This window comes from Salmo salar, chromosome ssa15, assembly GCF_905237065.1.
Source record: "Salmo salar chromosome ssa15, Ssal_v3.1, whole genome shotgun sequence".
NCBI classification, from domain to species: Eukaryota; Metazoa; Chordata; class Actinopteri; order Salmoniformes; family Salmonidae; genus Salmo; species Salmo salar.
This window is the reverse complement of record NC_059456.1, coordinates 77263309-77276374: the sequence shown is the minus strand read 5'-3', so window position 1 is coordinate 77276374 and position 13066 is coordinate 77263309. Positions and strand designations below refer to the sequence as shown.

At 44.5% G+C, this 13066-nt stretch overlaps 1 protein-coding gene across 3 annotated transcripts in view; it reads right to left on the bottom strand.

The window, feature by feature from the left end:
- arhgap46b (Rho GTPase activating protein 46b) overlaps positions 1-13066 on the bottom strand; it is an 89311-nt gene that overhangs the window by 33105 nt on the left and 43140 nt on the right. Inside the window, exon 1 of one of the 3 annotated variants that reach the window (XM_014145898.2) lies at positions 4347-4483. The exons of the other annotated variants lie outside the window; for them this stretch is intronic. The gene's annotated coding sequence lies outside the window, so the exon portion shown is untranslated. Of the gene's footprint in view, positions 1-4346; positions 4484-13066 lie in introns of those variants that run through there. 3 annotated transcript variants of the gene reach the window in all.

Genomic DNA, 13066 nt, shown 5'->3' with positions numbered 1-13066 from the left:
ACTGCAGCTGAGCTTTTAGAGGATAACTTTGATGATGAGGAGCAGGAAGAGGAGGAGCAGGAGGAGGAGCAGGAGGAGAAGGAGGAGGAGCAGGAGGAAGAGGAGCAGGAGGAGAAGGAGGAGGAGCAGGAGGAGGAGCAGGAGGAAGAGGAGCAGGAGGAGCAGGAGGAAGAGGAGCAGGAAGAGCAGGAGGAAGAGGAGCAGGAGGAAGAGGAGCAGGAGGAGCAGGAGGAAGAGGAGCAGGAGGAGGAGCAGGAGGAAGAGGAGCAGGAGGAGGAGAAGGAGGAAGAGGAGCAGGAAGAGCAGGAGGAGCAGAAGGAGGAGCAGGAGGAAGAGGAGCAGGAGGAGGAGAAGGAGCAGGAGAAGGAGGAGGAGCAGGAGAAGGAGGAGCAGGAGGAGGAGCAGGAGAAGGAGGAGGAGCAGGAGGAGAAGGAGGAAGAGCAGGAAGACGAGGAGCAGGAGGAGGATCAGGAGGAAGAGGAGCAGGAGGAGGAGAAGGAGCAGGAGAAGGAGGAGGAGCAGGAGAAGGAGGAGCAGGAGGAGGAGCAGGAGGAATAGCTGGAGAGGAGAGGGAAAACAAAGTCAAGAGCCTTTAGAATGGAGAGTCAAATGAAGTTAACAGTCAGCGACTTTCAATTTGTCCCTGGTATCAGAGCACCTCCCCCTCTCTCTCCAGCAGCATGAGCATCCTACATTGTACAGTCTGTGTGTCAGTTCATATTCTTAGCAAATTAGGATTTCCCATCCAGAATTGATCATCCAACGGCATAGGGAGTCATCACACAACAGGGAGTCCGAAAATGTCAAATATACAGACGTTTATGAGCTTAACTCAGCCATCTGAGCTAAACTCAGCCTATCCACACAGTGTGTTAACCAGTGGATATGCGTGCTGGTATAAAACTATAGCATGCCAGAACTGAACATAGCTCCCACACTTTCTTTGTGGCTAGGGATCTCACACCCTCATCACAATCTGTCTTCAAATATTCCTCTGTCACTTTATGTACAGTAGGGCAGCCCATGACAGACAGACAGCACACACACACACACACACACACGCACCACATACACAACCTATGAGGACTGAGTTCAGTTATTGCGTTCTCCACTTTTCTAATGTTCTTCTAAGACACAGTGTATGAAGGAGAGACTGAGAGAATTAAAGGAAGAGCATAAGACAGCTGACAGAAGAGGACTTGACAGCTTTTTGGGATGGTGTCATCTAGGCTTAGCCGGAAACTAGACTGGGTTTAATTGTCTGTCGTATAAAGAGTATAATAAAGAGTATAATAAAGAGTATAAACAGAACCGGTTCAGTAGTACCGGATAGAGTGTTGTAGATGGCATCACCTCTCGTTGTCACCACTCTGTTAGTCTATAGTGCCATCCTGGCAGGAGGTACACAGCCATCAAACATCCAATAACCATGCCCCATGAAAATATACAGAAATAAATAAATACAGGAAAGAGAGCTGTGTTTAAACTGGCAGACTATACTCCACTCCACCATTTACCATGAAGTAGCGAGGCGACTAGTGTGGGCGGAGTGGAGCTACGACGTCGCATAAAATGACGTTTTATGAAAAACGACTGATTTCAGCACCCAAAGAATCATCTGCAAATACACAGGACATTGTTATTGTTTGGATGCTGTAATAAGAAGTTTCTCATAAAAAACGTCATTTTATGTGACGTCGGTGCTCCAGTCCTCCCACTCTAGTCTCCTCTCAACTTCCTGGTAAATGGTGGAGTTGAGTGTAGTTGACTAGCCCCAGCCTGGGTGGAACATTGTGTTTGAGCAGCCTGTTGGTTCCCTCTGAGTCTGATAGGGTATCTCTTCCTGTTTAACAGCCTGATAAAGCTAAGCTGAGCACAGTGGGCCACGCTCCCCACCGCAGCCGTGGGCCCCATGCCCAGGATAAACACACACACACACACACACACACACACACACACACACACACACACACACACACACACACACACACACACACACACACACACACACACACACACACACACACACACACACACACAGATAGAGTGAGGAAGACAGAGAGGGAGAGAAAGAAAAAAACTGAAAGAGAGAGAGAGAGACAGAAAGAGTAAGAGAGTGAAATCTCTTCCTGGTCTAACAGCTCTGCTCACGTTTGTCAGTAGCATAGTAAAGAAGACTGACTACCGAGCAGCAGAGCAGAGAATCCTGGGAGATGATGTCACCACTATGAAACTGTCACGCAGAAAGAGAAAATGTTTTAAACAGGTGAGGGTTTCCGTTTGGACCTGTCTGTTGTAAGAAACAGCTCATTGGGTTGACCTAGTAGGAATGCTTCACCATCAACACACCTAATCCCACTAATAAGCCTCCTGGCACAGGACCCTACCTGCTTCAGTCCCGTCCCAACACATCCCTGTCTGCAGGCCATCCCATGCCAACTGATGCCCATGCCAAGTGAGCCCATCAGCAACCCAGCCGCCCCTCCACGGGTCACTGGGGTGGCAGAGGGTAGCAGGCATGTCCACCTGTGCCACCTGCTGCCACACAGTCAGCCTGATATCCTACCACACACAGGGCACTTTTAGGGCTACCAGATCTCTCTACCAATCACAAGAGGGCATATAGAGAGGAGAGATCCCACAGAAACCGATAAGCCAGGAGAGATCTCCTGAGGGGTATCCTACGAAGAAAGCTAGATCTACTCAGGGTTTTCTGAAGCTAGCCAGCTTCAGTTAGCTTCACATTCCAGCTCAGGCTTCATCCTTACTACGACGGTGGATATTGCTCGTCCGCCTGCCACTACCTCTAGCAGGCTTGTAACTGCACGTTCACGTCCCACGTGGCTAGTCGACCGCCAAACTCTTCATTGAGACAATGCTGAAACATCAATCCACGGGCGAATCAGAGCCACATTTTAATTTGTGTTGAAATGAGAATTAAAGAAAAGTTATCTTGCAAATTCAGCAGGCTATGGTGTGAAATAGGCTATTAGAAGCGCTGTCTTTCTTTTATTACATATCGTTAATGCCGTCTTTGGTGTGCTTATCAATGCACAAGCACCTTTTTCCCCCACTCCTATCAATAAAATAAATATATGATGTCATACAAAAGTTTTACTGTGCGTGAAGCTTCAAATGCATCCGGTCATTACTAAATGTTGTAAGGTGATATATTTTAACAGGACTATTTTTGAACACATTAAAACCTTTCATTAATAAAATATTTAATCAGTCTTCCTCAAATGAAGGGGATGATGACGCAATCTTTGCAAGAGGGAGGGAATCGAGCTGTGCATGCATAAGCATGGCCCGGGAGCACGTTAGTTCTGAAGGATTCGTTGCCATAGAAATGTACCTGGCTATCCGGTTATCCCGAGTTGAACTCAGAGTCGACCAAAGTCAACTCTCTAACTCCTCAAACCTGTTACGTAAAATACCCCTCTGGAGGATACAGGGCCCAGGCAGGCTGAGATGTGTCTCTATGGCAGAGATAGAGAAATAAAGACAGAGACAACCTCTCAGGGAGAACAGGGGACCTGCAGCACAGAGGAAACTCTTCTACCGATTAGATCAGGTCAGACAATATCAACTCCGGGTGAAAAGAAAACCTACTTTACACACACAAAGAAACGACAACAACCACACTCTGTATGAAGAGACAACTTCACATGGATCTCAGTGGATTAGTGTTTGGTCTGGGGATTTAAAAATAGAACATATTTTCAAAAAAATAGGTGAATTAAAATGACATGAAACCCTCGTAAGGTCTTGTGGTCCTATGTCTCTACCGTTAGCTGAGTAGTGTGTTTATAAAAATAGGACAGAGCCACTGTTATGATGTGGGCTGTTTTGGTCCACATTGGCAACAGCAACTGAGCTGGCTCCTTTGATCTCTCTGTGTAAAACAGCTTGCCGTAATCTCACCCTTTGTTCTCTTGCTGAGGAAATGAAAGATGTTTACACCGACCATCTAATCTATCCAGGTTTGCCCGTACAGAGGGAGATAACACCAGAATGCACTTCCCAGATTACCATTCCAAACCCAAATCCTCTTTGTGGAGGACGAGAGGAGCTGAGGGCCACATGTTCTTTCTGAGCACCTCCAGTGTAGCCGTGTCCTCTTCAAACATGAGAAGTGGGAATGCCTTCTAAATCACAGACAAAGCCATCCCCAGAACCAACATTATAACGATTATACACTATTATACACTATGATACACCAATTTAAAGTCCCAGTTCACTCTCAATAACAAAAACACATATACATTTATCTACTGTACATTCAACAAATTCCCAGATTCAAAGATGAAATAAAGCATTATGATTCTCAGTATGAAAGCACTCACCATTTCAGAGAACGATATCTGTATCAATGAGTCACCAGGTCACCTCAGCTTCAACCAGGGATGTACAGAATAAATAAACAACAAACAAGTGAATGTCACACTGCCTGTTCTTCATCCAATGCTGGTATATAGTGACCAGCATGACCAAACAAAAGGATGGGTGGGCGCTAAGCCAGGGAGAAGACCCATATGTCACAGGAAAGGGGGACGACCCCCCACACAGCAAAAGCCTGATTAGGGCACAGATAAACAAACACACACACACACACACACACACACACACACACACACACACACACACACACACACACACACACACACACACACACACACACACACACACACACACACACACACACACACACACACACACACACAAATAAGCCCACACACAAAGAGGACGTACAGTATATATTCCAAGAAAGTCTTTCACAAATACCAATCACACCATTGACAAATCCTTCCCGTCTAGTATTGAGGTCTTTCTCTCAGGGTCAACTGAAGTAGTATGAGGTAGGGAAACAGGCAATTTATGACCCCAAGCTTTCAGCCCAATCATCCATCACTTTTATCTCTCCCCCTTCTGCCCCCCCCCCATCAATTACATCCAGATCCAGTGGATCCCATAGATCCAGTTGAAGTCGGAAATTAACATACACTTAGGTTGGAGTCATTAAAACTCATTTTTCAACCACTCCACACATTTCTTGTTAACAAACTATAGTTTTGACAAGTCGGTTAGGACATCTACTTTGTGCATGACACAAGTCATTTTCCCAACAATTATTTACAGACAGATTATTTCACTTATAATTCACTGTATCACAATTCCAGTGAGTCAGAAGTTTGCATACACTAAGTTGACTGTGCCTTTAAACAGCTAGGAAAATTACAGAAAATGTTGTCATGGCTTTAGAAGCTTCTGATAGGCTAATTGACATCATTTGAGTCAATTGGAGGTGTACCTGTGGATGTATTTCAAGGCCTACCTTCAAACTCGGTGCCTCTTTGCTTGACATCATGGGAAAATCAAAAGAAATCAGCCAAGACCTCAGAAAAGAATTGTAGATCTCCACAAGTCTGGTTCATCCAATTTACAAATGCCTGAAGGTACCACGTTCATCTGTACAAACAATAGTACGCAAGTATAAAAACCATGGGACCATGCAGCCGTCATACTGCTCAGGAAGGAGACGCGTTCTGTCTCCTAGAGATGAACGTACTTTGGTGCGAAAAGTGCAAATCAATCCCAGAACAACAGCAAAGGACCTTGTGAAGATGCTGGAGAAAACAGGTACAAAAGTATCTATATCCACAGTAAAATGAGTCCTATATCAACATAACCTGAAAGGCCGCTCAGCAAGGAAGAAGCCACTGCTCCAAAACCGCCATAAAAAAGCCAGACTACGGTTTGCAACTGCACATGGGGACAAAGATCGTGCTTTTTGGAGAAATGTCCTCTGGTCTGATGAAACAAAAATATAACTGTTTGGCCATAATGACCATCGTTATGTTTGGAGGAAAAAGGGGGAGGTTTGCAAGCTGAAGAACACCATCCCAACTATGAAGCACGGCGGTGGCAGCATCATTTAGTGGGGGTGCTTTCCTGCAGGAGGGACTGGTGCACTTCACAAAATAGATGGCATCATGAGGAAGGGAAATTATGTGGATATATTGAAGCAAAATCTCAAGACATCAGTCAGGAAATTAAAGCTTGGTCGCAAATGGGTCTTCCAAATGGACAATGACCCCAAGCATACTTCCAAAGTTGTGGCAAAATGGTTTAAGGACAACAAAGTCAAGGTATTGGAGTGGCTATAAAGTTTTGCATATGCTACACATCGAAACACCAGGAATAGTGTTTTTGTAATTTGTTAAGGTTGTTTCTGTAAATGTGGCTCATTAGGCCAACATCCCTCGTTTATTGATGGAGCTGGCTGCTCCAGGTCGGATCTGAATGCATATGAATGTCCGTGCAATTTTCAAATGTCCGGTAAATTAAAATCTTCCCTGTCACGGTGTTCGGTGCCAAATGTAAACTCTGAAATGGAATATTGTTTTTATGAATATTTTTGAATATTCACATGAAAATCTTTCACCAATTGGATGGAAACCTAGCTATAGACACCCTAAAGACTCTGGCAGGTGTGCTAGTCCAGTGTCACTTTGATTACGCCTGAACATCATGGTTCACCAGCAGCCCCAAACGTCTAAAGAATAAGCTACCAGCCAAACACGCTCTTAAGAACTGTACTTAAACTCCCTCCTCATACTCATCTGAGGTTGAGCATTTTTCATCTATCTCTGTAATGTGTCTGTACCTATGTAATTGTGTATATATTTATGTTTAAAATTAGGGACCACAATGGAAATAAGTCCCCGACTTTATTGTGCAATCCCCATTACTTAAAAAAATCTTTGTGTAAATATGCATTTTTTCTACTGACTAATAAAATAAATCAATCCAAACTGTGCTGCGGCCAATTAATTGCTGAATGGAAAGAGACATCTGTTACAAATAAAACAAAAAGTTGAATGACATTCGGAGATTCGGAGGGAGGAATGTATTTTCTGTTTGTCAAGATTGACATAGTCTATTTATTTTGGTGTTGAGGGTGTGCAATTTACTTAGAAGTACATGGGGAGGGTCATGTGAAAATATTTTTCATGTTGGGGAGGGGGGTGCATTCTTTTATGACACCTTGAGTTGGACCAGCCCCCCCCACCCCCTGTAAATTTCGATCTGGCCCTAAGATGAAGGTAGTTCAAACACACAGACACACACACGGAGAAGGGAAAGGGAGAGACTAAAGTCGAAAGCTAAATCTGAGGATTGAGTGAGGTTCTAACTTTTCCCAAAGAAAAGATCCCAGTGGCTTAACGAGAACTGTCAATCACCCACTGGGGCTGGGCAAGTCAGCATCCCAGAATTCCTAATCTGCCTGTCTAGAGAGCATAACGAGAGGACGTGTGCTACCATTTAAGGCTGATTCCGTTGCCCTATCCCCGGGTAGAGGACTCTGAGCTGAGCCAACAGGTTTCAATCTGTTAACCAGGGCTGGTATGACACTCCTCCCACCCTTACAGGGAGAGAGGTCAAAAAGAAAGAGAGAGAGAAAAAAAGAGAGAGAGAGAGAGAGAGAAAAAGAAAGAGAGAAAACTAGACCGTATCAACAGGCTGGGAGAAGGAGTGCCAAAAAGCTTTCAGTTTTAACAAGTAGCAGAGTCCATATGTAGAACTGAAAGGGAACGTGTTAAGACACATAGTAACTGTATATAAACTCATGACCTGGAGAGGCCATGACATCACCCACGAGAGTGGGGCAATGGCTAGCAGAGAGGGAGAGGCTGTTTCTTTGTGAATGTTGATATGAAGCAGAGGTAGGGAAGAAAGGAGGATTTCCTCAGCTTTGGCAGTAATGTGAATGCACTGGGTGTTTGCATGTCCGTGTCTCAGCACATATTTTAAATGGATTCAGCCAACTGCCAGCCAACCTTCCTCTACGCTCTACAGGTAACTACCAAAATAATGGAAACACTTGAGTTAATGAGGGATACAAAGTATATTGAAAGCAGGTGCTTCCACACAGGTGTGGTTCCTGAGTTCATTAAGAAATTAACATCCCATCATGCTTAGTGTCATATATTAAAATACTGGGCAGGGCATTATTTTGGCCACCATGCCTATGCCCTCATAGGATGATAATGCCCCCATCCACAGGACACGAGTGGTCACTGAATGGTTTGATGAGCATGAAAACGATGTAAACCATATGCCATGGCCGTCTCAGTCACCAGATCTCAACCAGATTGAACACTTATGGGAGATTCTGGAGACAGCGTTTTCCACCACTATCAACAAAACACCAAACTATGGAATTTATTGTGGAAGAACGGTGTCGCCTCCAATAGCATTCCAGACACTTGTAGAATCTACGCCAAGGTGTATTGAAGCTGTTCTGGCTCGTTTTGGCCCAACACCCTGTTAAGACACTTTATGTTGGTGTTTCCTTTATGTTGTCAGTTACCTGTATGAGTGACACACAGTAACCTCCCATGCTGTATGTATAGCCCCTCCTTTCCCCTCTCCAGCACACACTCCCAGTGAGGTCTGAGTGACGTGATGTTTACCCAGGGAGGCTGAGGTATTCCCCTCCTTACTGGACTGCTGTGGAGGGCACCAGGTTATGAGATAAGAGGTCAATCAATGACTAACACACTTCAGAGTCCACACTGACACCGGCACCCTGGACCAGGTGGAGAGACGGGATACAGCCTGACAACGTCCTCACCACAGAGAGGATTACGTTCTCTTGAAGGGACCACTGCAATTCTCCTGATTGGGACAGTGAACTCAGTCACAATATATCTAACCATGAAGTGGATGTGAGTATATGTCAGTGGAAGTAAGCAGAGAATGGGGGGCGAGGGGCTTTCCTACCACTCGTTCCAGACTGATATGAAAAGCAGGGATGTGGAGGGAATAGACCTCGGTGTCGTAGATACAACGCAGACCTTGTCTGAGGGCCTGTAACCCAATGCCATGTTTCAGCGTGGGAGTCATGGAGTGTGTGAGCGGAATTGGTTCTGACTCAATTTCACACACAAATGGGTGTACGCGTGAGTGTTTGTGCACGCACGCACGCAGGCACGCATGCACGTACGCACGCACGCACGCACGCACGCACGCACACACACACACACACACACACACACACACACACACACACACACACACACACACACACACACACACACACACACACACACAGAGAGAGAGAGATAGACCCCTTTCTAACGGTAAATTAGTTTTCTGTATAAACTGGCGTAACAGTAGCCCTCCCTCTGGACATATCAGCCGTCTTCATTCTGCCTGGTGGGCAGCAGGACCCCCAAGCCCAACACCTCCACTTCAGCAGAGGGCTGAGTAAGTGGCCTTAGGGAGAGCTGTCTGTAAGAGGCTGAGTGCTTGTTCTGGGTTCACTGATGGGGGAGCCAGACCACTCAGTACCCTTTTCTGAGCCATTCCTTCTCTTAGGGGCAGAGAGAGAGAGAGAGAGAGAGAGAGAGAGAGAGAGAGAGAGAGAGAGAGAGAGAGAGAGAGAGAGAGAGAGAGAGAGAGAGAGAGAGAGAGAGAGAGAGACAGAGAGAGAGAGGGAGAGAGAGAGAGAGAGGAAGAAAGAGAGAGAAAGAGCGAGAGAGAGAGAGACAGAGAGAGAAAGACAGAGAGAGAGAGAAAGAGAGAGAGGGAGGGAGAGCGAGAGAGAGAGTCCCTATATTTGCTGCAGTCCTTATATGGGTACTCCTCCTACTGTACTGGGTGTGGAACTACTCCGTAGGAGGAAGTGATTCTGTAACGTCTAAACCATCAATACAACTCCTTACCGGTCCCTCACTCTAACACTGACAGGTGTGTGTGCGTGTCTGTGAGTGTGTGTCAAAGGGTAAACATATGTTTGAGGAACTAAAACAGCCATGTTGGCAAAATATGAAGCGATTCAATGTAGCGTATTTGGCTGTGTGCTAGGCAGTGCACTAGACACCTGAATTGTTCCTATAGCAGCTCTCATACAGCTCCTGTTTGATAGACAGTAGAAGGGCATTTCCTGTCTGAATAGGGTAAGTGAGAAAGGAAATATTAAGTAATTCCCCATAATTGGAGCATATCTCCTTGTATGTGTTGAGGGCTACCATGTGAGTCGCCCACTCCCAGAGGTGAGACGTAAGGCACACTCTGTCATGTCCCACATAGGAAAGAGATGGGAAGCTGAGAATAATGTGTAAAGCTGCAAAAAATCTGCAAAATGTAACCTCCATCCCAAAACTTCACCAGATTTTCTTTTATACCGCAAAATGTGCTCTTAGTTAGCCTAGCAATCAGAATCAGCCATAGCTTAAAGCGTAATAAGTGTTAGTAGTAGTAAGCCCAGCAAACCGGGGACATTCTCAGAACATTCCCAGAACCCAATAGGATTTTATCTAACATTAGGATGATGACATCCAAAAACAAATACTTTTTTTTGATAACAAAATAAATCTTTTCCCTCAAATGTTCTAACGGTCACAAAAATGTTGTGCACATCTGTAGCAACCATCACAGAACATTCCCCAACACTTTTCATTAGGTTTCCAGGTAATGTAATAACACTATGTACCAGTAATGTTTTCCTAGCAAAATTGTTTCTGTGAAACTTCCCAGAACTAGGAATGTTCTTGCAACGTTAGGCAAATGTTTCATACAAACATTCTATGATTATTAGCATGACTGGACAGTTTTTTTGTTATGAGAATATTTGCTGCTAACCTAACAAATTTCCTGGGAACTTTCACAGAAACAATTTTCTTCACTCATTTAATCACTAAGTTAGCTCCAAGCTAGCCTGGGTGTCAGTTAGCAAAACAGAAATGGCCTTGGCTCAAAGTTAGCGATTAAACCATGTTAGCTTGTGCTAAATTGTATAGACTGCAATGCTGACAGTTTGGCCCGTGCTCAGACAGACAGGCTCAGATCTAGCCTGGCCCCTGAGGTTAGCAGCTACACGGATCGTCAAGATGGGCCCAACCCAGAGTTTTCAGCCTGTACACACATGGGCAGATTTGACCAAAGACATCGCGATTAAACAATTCCATTATCATCTGCAGACAATCTCATTCTAGCAGGCCTCTCATGTTCATCAACACCGACAGCGCTCCAAAACACTGAGGACATCCTCCATGTCCCTGACCATCCTTCCTTCTCTGTCCTCGTTTATCTCAAACCGCTTTTCTCTGCCTCCTCTGTGACTCTATCTGTTAAAACTCTCTCCTCCAACCTCTCAATTTTTATCTCGTCTAGACATCTCATTTTATATTACCCGCTTCTCCTCCATCTCTTTCAATGTTTTCTCTCTCTGTTTAAATGAAGCTGACACAGCACCTGCGAGAGTCGGCCAAACAGTATTTAACTGGAGGAGGAAGGAGAGCCGTCTCACGTATGTGATATAGAGTCGATTTTTTTGACATTTTTTATCTAACCTTTATTTAACTAGGCAAGTCAGGAGATAAGGCTGAGCAGTGCTGGCTGAAGCCAGGCAAAAGTGAAATGACAGAGCCATGTGGTTGAGCACGGCACGAGGCTTAATCCACAGTAATACGTCTGTAGATGAAGGAGGGGATAAGCCCAGCTAACTGACACTGAGATCCATACGGCTGCAGAGTCAGCCTTCCTGGAAGCAACAGCAGAGTAGACTAAAGGAGGAATCCCACAACTATGTGGACAGAGTTTCTACTGTATCTAGGGTTGAGTCAGGCTAGTATTTAGTATTTATTAGATTCCCTATTAGCTGCTGCCAAGACAAATTAACAATATCAAATCCACAATACCACAACATTATAATGTGTGTGTGTGTGTGTGTGTGTGTGTGTGTGTGTGTGTGTGTGTGTGTGTGTGTGTGTGTGTGTGTGTGTGTGTGTGTGTCTTCACTGTCCACGTTGTGCCGTGAGGTGTTGTTGTATCTGTTTTGTTAAATCTGATTTTACTGCTCCCTTGAGTTACTTGATGTGGAATAGAGTTCCATGTAGTCATGGCTCTATGTAGTACTGTGCATTTCCCACAGTCTGTTCTGGACTTGGGGACTGTGAAGAGACCCCTGGTGATATGTCTTGTGGGTTACACTTGTTAATTTAGCAGACAAGACTTGCTTAGAATTCCATGCTGCTATTTTATATTATTTTATAGTATGAAGAATAAAATTGAAGATAGCTGAATAAAATAGAAAGGATATTTTCTCGAAACGCTTTGATGGAGTGCTATTCTGTGTTGAGCGGTTAACAAAGAAAAGGGTACTCTTATATGCTTAATTTATGCAACTTTAGTTGTGATACAAATGTTAGGCTATATATTTACATTTGTAATACATTCTAAAGCTGCATGATGCGACTCAAATTATGATTTTTAAAAAGTAGCATGAAAGGCATGAACTCTGCTTTGTTTTTTGCGCAGGCTGTACACACTTCATCAGTCTCTCATGCACAATTTGACAAGCACTTGATAATGCCTCGAATTTCCAAGCTGCATCCCCTTTGTGTGGCCGTAATGCCCCCTAAAAAAATCCATGCCTTTTGTGGCCAGTGGCTGTTGTGCCCTTGGGCTGAATATAATAACTATAATTCCCTTCTCTCGGCTGCGTGCCGAATCACCTCTCACTCACATGGCTCGAAGCACCTCTCACTCACATGACTCGAATCACCTCTCACTCACATGATTCTCAGTCACGTGATCGGGTCTTTCTCACAGGCTACAAGTGAAGACAGACACATCAGGGACACAACTGCACATGTGCTTATCCGAGGTGCATATTGAAGATAATGGAAGACATGTCCACATTTACTGTTCGTCAGCCAACAAGATGAGTAGACCTAACGAACAGCAAAACCACTAGCCTATGTCAATCTACTATCCCCCATAGTACAAAAGTTGGCCTATTCTATTCTGTGCAAGAAATAAATGTTCCAAACATAGTCTGGGACAGTTGTAGGATGCGATAGATCCCAGATTAATACAACCACTAGCATCAAAAAAACAATTTTAAGCAATGTGGCTAATGCAACAGATCAGAACGTTTAGCTTAAAATGTTGATAAACTATTAGGCTATTTCTTCACATTTTAAGCTTAGCAATGCGCACACAGCATTAGGCTATAAGCATGAATGTTCCATTAGCAGGAAAATACCATTCTCAA